The sequence below is a fragment of the Lolium rigidum genome, chromosome 2 (genome assembly GCF_022539505.1).
Source record: "Lolium rigidum isolate FL_2022 chromosome 2, APGP_CSIRO_Lrig_0.1, whole genome shotgun sequence".
Taxonomy (NCBI): Eukaryota; Viridiplantae; Streptophyta; class Magnoliopsida; order Poales; family Poaceae; genus Lolium; species Lolium rigidum.
The window spans coordinates 45,344,960-45,352,561 of NC_061509.1; positions in this window are offsets into that span (position 1 = coordinate 45,344,960).

The following is a 7,602-nucleotide window of genomic DNA, read 5'->3' on the forward strand; positions in this document are numbered from 1 at the left end:
CCATTCCCTAGATCCGATGCTCGATTTCCGACGAAACCCTAGTTCTGTTGACCGCGCGGTCTACCCCTTTGACTGCATCCAATCGGGGGTCCCCCGGTGGGCATATGCCTCCATTTGAGCTTGGTTAGGTCATAGGTACATGTGGAAACAAGGATCATCCCATATGATCTCAAGTTTCTCTCCGGTTCACCTCCGAGGGAGTTCCCCCTATACATGCATAATCTGCCTAAGTGTAGTAACCCCCTGTCCGAGAAGCTGGACACACTCGGGAGGGTAGCCTTGGATATAAAACCATCTCAAATCACTTTTGTGCATTCCATGTGGACACACACAAGTTTTGGGGCCATTCCCTAGATCCGATGCTCGATTTCCGACGAAACCCTAGTTCTCGTTGACCGCGCGGTCTACCCCTTTGATCGCATCCAATCGGGGGTCCCCGGTGGGCATATGCCTCCATTTGAGCTTGGTTAGGTCATAGGTACATGTGGAAACAAGGATCATCCCATATGATCTCAAGTTTCTCTCCGGTTCACCTCCGAGGGAGTTCCCCCTATACATGCATAATCTACCTAAGTGTATTAACCCCCGTCCGAGAAGCCGGACACACTCGGGGTAGCCTTGGATATAAAACCATCTCAAATCACTTTTGTGCATTCCATGTGGACACACACAAGTTTTGGGGCCATTCCCTAGATCCGATGCTCGATTTCCAACGAAACCCTAGTTCTGTTGACCGCGCGGTCTACCCCTTTGACTGCATCCAATCGGGGGTCCCCCGGTGGGCATATGCCTCCATTTGAGCTTGGTTAGGTCATAGGTACATGTAGAAACAAGGATCATCCCATATGATCTCAAGTTTCTCTCCGGTTCAACTCCGAGGGAGTTCCCCCCTATACATGCATAATCTGCCTAAGTGTAGTAACCCCCTGTCCGAGAAGCCGGACACACCCGGGGGTAGCCTTAGATATAAAACCATCTCAAATCACTTTTGTACATTCCATGTGGACACACACAAGTTTTGGGGCCATTCCCTAGATCCGATGCTCGATTTCCGACGAAACCCTAGTTCTGTTGACCGCGCGGTCTACCCCTTTGATCGCATCCCATCGGGGGCCCCCGGTGGGCATATGCCTCCATTTGAGCTTGGTTAGGTCATAGGTACATGTGGAAACAAGGATCATCCCATATGATCTCAAGTTTCTCTCCGGTTCACCTCCGAGGGAGTTCCCCCCTATACATGCATAATCTACCTAAGTGTAGTAACCCCCTGTCCGAGAAGCCGGACACACCTGGGGGGGTTGCCTTGGATATAAAACCATCTCAAATCACTTTTGTGCATTCCATGTGGACACACACAAGTTTTGGGGCCATTCCCTAGATCCGATGCTCGATTTCCAACGAAACCCTAGTTCTGTTGACCGCGCGGTCTACCCCTTTGATCGCATCCAATCGGGGGTCCCCGGTGGGCATATGCCTCCATTTGAGCTTGGTTAGGTCATAGGTACATGTAGAAACAAGGATTATCCCATATGATCTCAAGTTTCTCTCCGGTTCAACTCCGAGGGAGTTCCCCCCTATACATGCATAATCTGCCTAAGTGTAGTAACCCCCTGTCCGAGAAGCCGGACACACCTGGGGGTAGCCTTGGATATAAAACCATCTCAAATCACTTTTGTACATTCCATGTGGACACACACAAGTTTTGGGGCCATTCCCTAGATCCGATGCTCGATTTCCGACGAAACCCTAGTTCCGTTGACCGCGCGGTCTACCCCTTTGATCGCATCCAATCGGGGTCCCCCGGTGGGCATATGCCTCCATTTGAGCTTGGTTAGGTCATAGGTACATGTAGAAACAAGGATCATCCCATATGATCTCAAGTTTCTCTCCGGTTCAACTCCGAGGGAGTTCCCCCTATACATGCATAATCCGCCTAAGTGTAGTAACCCCTGTCCGAGAAGCCGGACACACCGGGGGTAGCCTTGGATATAAAACCATCTCAAATCACTTTTGTACATTCCATGTGGACACACACAAGTTTTGGGGCCATTCCCTAGATCCGATGCTCGATTTCCGACGAAACCCTAGTTCTGTTGACCGCGCGGTCTACCCCTTTGACTGCATCCAATCGGGGGTCCCCCGGTGGGCATATGCCTCCATTTGAGCTTGGTTAGGTCATAGGTACATGTAGAAACAAGGATCATCCCATATGATCTCAAGTTTCTCTCCGGTTCAACTCCGAGGAGTTCCCCCTATACATGCATAATCCGCCTAAGTGTAGTAACCCCCGTCCTAGAAGCCGGACACACCGGGGAGGGGTAGCCTTGGATATAAAACCATCTCAAATCACTTTTGTACATTCCATGTGGACACACACAAGTTTTGGGGCCATTCCCTAGATCCGATGCTCGATTTCCGACGAAACCCTAGTTCTGTTGACCGCGCGGTCTACCCCTTTGACTGCATCCAATCGGGGGTCCCCGGTGGGCATATGCCTCCATTTGAGCTTGGTTAGGTCATAGGTACATGTGGAAACAAGGATCATCCCATATGATCTCAAGTTTCTCTCCGGTTCAACTCCGAGGGAGTTCCCCCTATACATGCATAATCCGATAAGTGTAGTAACCCCTCGTCCGAGAAGCCGGACACACTCGGGAGGGTAGCCTTGGATATAAAACCATCTCAAATCACTTTTGTGCATTCCATGTGGACACACACAAGTTTTGGGGCCATTCCCTAGATCCGATGCTCGATTTCCGACGAAACCCTAGTTCTGTTGACCGTGCGGTCTACCCTTTGATCGCATCCCATCGGGGTCCCCGGTGGGCATATGCCTCCATTTGAGCTTGGTTAGGTCATAGGTACATGTGGAAACAAGGATCATCCCATATGATCTCAAGTTTCTCTCCGGTTCACCTCCGAGGGAGTTCCCCCTATACATGCATAATCTCGCCTAAGTGTAGTAACCCCCGTCCGAGAAGCCGGACACACCTGGGGGTAGCCTTGGATATAAAACCATCTCAAATCACTTTTGTGCATTCCATGTGGACACACACAAGTTTTGGGGCCATTCCCTAGATCCGATGCTCGATTTCCGACGAAACCCTAGTTCTATTGACCGCGCGGTCTACCCCTTTGACTGCATCCAATCGGGGGTCCCCCGGTGGGCATATGCCTCCATTTGAGCTTGGTTAGGTCATAGGTACATGTGGAAACAAGGATCATCCCATATGATCTCAAGTTTCTCTCCGGTTCACCTCCGAGGGAGTTCCCCCTATACATGCAGAATCTCGCCTAAGTGTAGTAACCCCTCGTCCGAGAAGCCGGACACACCCGGGGGTAGCCTTGGATATAAAACCATCTCAAATCACTTTTGTGCATTCCATGTGGACACACACAAGTTTTGGGGCCATTCCCTAGATCCGATGCTCGATTTCCGACGAAACCCTAGTTCTCGTTGACCGCGCGGTCTACCCCTTTGATCGCATCCAATCGGGGTCCTCCGGTGGGCATATGCCTCCATTTGAGCTTGGTTAGGTCATAGGTACATGTGGAAACAAGGATCATCCCATATGATCTCAAGTTTCTCTCCGGTTCACCTCCGAGGGAGTTCCCCCCTATACATGCATAATCTACCTAAGTGTATTAACCGCCTGTCCGAGAAGCCGGACACACCTGGGGGTAGCCTTGGATATAAAACCATCTCAAATCACTTTTGTGCATTCCATGTGGACACACACAAGTTTTGGGGCCATTCCCTAGATCCGATGCTCGATTTCCAACGAAACCCTAGTTCTCGTTGACCGCGCGGTCTACCCCTTTGATCGCATCCAATCGGGGGTCCCCCGGTGGGCATATGCCTCCATTTGAGCTTGGTTAGGTCATAGGTACATGTAGAAACAAGGATCATCCCATATGATCTCAAGTTTCTCTCCGGTTCAACTCCGAGGGAGTTCCCCCTATACATGCATAATCTCGCCTAAGTGTAGTAACCCCCGTCCGAGAAGCCGGACACACCGGGGGTAGCCTTGGATATAAAACCATCTCAAATCACTTTTGTACATTCCATGTGGACACACACAAGTTTTGGGGCCATTCCCTAGATCCGATGCTCGATTTCCGACGAAACCCTAGTTCTCGTTGACCGCGCGGTCTACCCCTTTGATCGCATCCCATCGGGGTCCCCCGGAGGGCATATGCCTCCATTTGAGCTTGGTTAGGTCATAGGTACATGTGGAAACAAGGATCATCCCATATGATCTCAAGTTTCTCTCCGGTTCACCTCCGAGGGAGTTCCCCCCTATACATGCATAATCTACCTAAGTGTAGTAACCCCTCGTCCGAGAAGCCGGACACACCTGGGGGTTGCCTTGGATATAAAACCATCTCAAATCACTTTTGTGCATTCCATGTGGACACACACAAGTTTTGGGGCCATTCCCTAGATCCGATGCTCGATTTCCAACGAAACCCTAGTTCCGTTGACCGCGCGGTCTACCCCTTTGATCGCATCCAATCGGGGTCCCCCGGTGGGCATATGCCTCCATTTGAGCTTGGTTAGGTCATAGGTACATGTAGAAACAAGGATCATCCCATATGATCTCAAGTTTCTCTCCGGTTCAACTCCGAGGGAGTTCCCCCTATACATGCATAATCTGCCTAAGTGTAGTAACCCCCGTCCGAGAAGCCGGACACACCTGGGGGGGGTAGCCTTGGATATAAAACCATCTCAAATCACTTTTGTACATTCCATGTGGACACACACAAGTTTTGGGGCCATTCCCTAGATCCGATGCTCGATTTCCGACGAAACCCTAGTTCTGTTGACCGCGCGGTCTACCCCTTTGATCGCATCCAATCGGGGGTCCTCCGGTGGGCATATGCCTCCATTTGAGCTTGGTTAGGTCATAGGTACATGTAGAAACAAGGATCATCCCATATGATCTCAAGTTTCTCTCCGGTTCAACTCCGAGGGAGTTCCCCCTATACATGCATAATCCGCCTAAGTGTAGTAACCCCTGTCCGAGAAGCCGGACACACCTGGGGGGTAGCCTTGGATATAAAACCATCTCAAATCACTTTTGTTCATTCCATGTGGACACACACAAGTTTTGGGGCCATTCCCTAGATCCGATGCTCGATTTCCGACGAAACCCTAGTTCTGTTGACCGCGCGGTCTACCCCTTTGACCGCATCCAATCGGGGTCCTCCGGTGGGCATATGCCTCCATTTGAGCTTGGTTAGGTCATAGGTACATGTAGAAACAAGGATCATCCCATATGATCTCAAGTTTCTCTCCGGTTCAACTCCGAGGGAGTTCCCCCTATACATGCATAATCTGCCTAAGTGTAGTAACCCCCTGTCCTAGAAGCCGGACACACCTGGGGGGGGGGGTAGCCTTGGATATAAAACCATCTCAAATCACTTTTGTACATTCCATGTGGACACACACAAGTTTTGGGGCCATTCCCTAGATCCGATGCTCGATTTCCGACGAAACCCTAGTTCTGTTGACCGCGCGGTCTACCCCTTTGATCGCATCCAATGGGGGTCCCCGGTGGGCATATGCCTCCATTTGAGCTTGGTTAGGTCATAGGTACATGTGGAAACAAGGATCATCCCATATGATCTCAAGTTTCTCTCCGGTTCAACTCCGAGGGAGTTCCCCCCTATACATGCATAATCTGCCTAAGTGTAGTAACCCCCTGTCCGAGAAGCCGGACACACCTGGGAGGGTAGCCTTGGATATAAAACCATCTCAAATCACTTTTGTGCATTCCATGTGGACACACACAAGTTTTGGGGCCATTCCCTAGATCCGATGCTCGATTTCCGACGAAACCCTAGTTCTGTTGACCGTGCGGTCTACCCCTTTGATCGCATCCCATCGGGGTCCCCTGTGGGCATATGCCTCCATTTGAGCTTGGTTAGGTCATAGGTACATGTGGAAACAAGGATCATCCCATATGATCTCAAGTTTCTCTCCGGTTCACCTACGAGGGAGTTCCCCCCTATACATGCATAATCTGCCTAAGTGTAGTAACCCCCTGTCCGAGAAGCCGGACACACCTGGGGGTAGCCTTGGATATAAAACCATCTCAAATCATTTTTGTGCATTCCATGTGGACACACACAAGTTTTGGGGCCATTCCCTAGATCCGATGCTCGATTTCCGATGAAACCCTAGTTCTGTTGACCGCGCGGTCTACCCCTTTGACTGCATCCCATCGGGGGTCCCCCGGTGGGCATTGATGGCGTGTAACTCACACGTTCGTTGGGAACCCCAAGAGGAAGGTATGATGCGCACAGCAGCAAGTTTTCCCTCAGAAAGAAACCAAGGTTTATCGAACCAGGAGGAGCCAAGAAGCACGTTGAAGGTTGATGGCGGCGGGATGTAGTGCGGCGCAACACCGGAGATTCCGGCGCCAACGTGGAACCCGCACAACACAACCAAAGTACTTTGCCCCAACGAAACAAGTGAGGTTGTCAATCTCACCGGCTTGCCGTAACAAAGGATTAACCGTATTGTGTGGAAGATGATTGTTTGCGAGAAAACAAGTAGAACAAGTATTGCAGTAGATTGTATTTCAAGTATAGAGAATTGGACCGGGGTCCACGGTTCACTAGAGGTGTCTCTCCCATAAGATAAACAAGCATGTTGGGTGAACAAATTACAGTTGGGCAATTGACAAATAAAGAGGGCATGACCATGCACATACATATTATGATGAGTATAGTGAGATTTAATTGGGCATTACGACAAAGTACATAGACCGCCATCCAACCGCATCTATGCCTAAAAAGTCCACCTTCAGAGTTATCATCCGAACCCCTCCAGCATTAAGTTGCAAAGCAACGGACAATTGCATTAAGTATGGTGCGTAATGTAATCAACAACTACATCCTTAGACATAGCATCAATGTTTTATCCCTAGTGGCAACAAGACAACACAACCTTAGAACTTTCTCATCATCTGTCCTGGTATCAATGCAGTGCATGAACCCACTATCGAGCATAAATACTCCCTCTTGGAGTTACAAGCATCTACTTGGCCGAGCATCTACTAGTAACGGAGAGCATGCAAGATCATAAACAACACATAGACATAACTTTGATAATCAACATAACAAGTATTCTCTATTCATCGGATCCCAACAAACGCAACATATAGAATTACGGATAGATGATCTTGATCATGTTAGGCAGCTCACAAGATCCGACAATGAAGCACAATGGGGAGAAGACAACCATCTAGCTACCGCTATGGACCCATAGTCCAGGGGTAGACTACTCACACATCACTCCGGAGGCGACCATGGCGGTGTAGAGTCCTCCGGGAGATGAATCCCCTCTCCGGCAGGGTGCCGGAGGCGATCTCCTCGGATCCCCCGAGATGGGATCGGCGGCGGCGGCGTCTCGGCAAGGTTTTCCGTATCGTGGCTCTCGGTACCGGGGGTTTCGCAACGGAGGCTTTAGGTAGGCGGAAGGGCAGGTCGAGAGGGGCACGAGGGCCCCACACCACAGGGCCGCGCGGCCAAGGGGGGGCCGCGCCGCCCTAGGATTTGGGCACCTCGTGGCCCCACTTCGTTGACTCTTCGGTC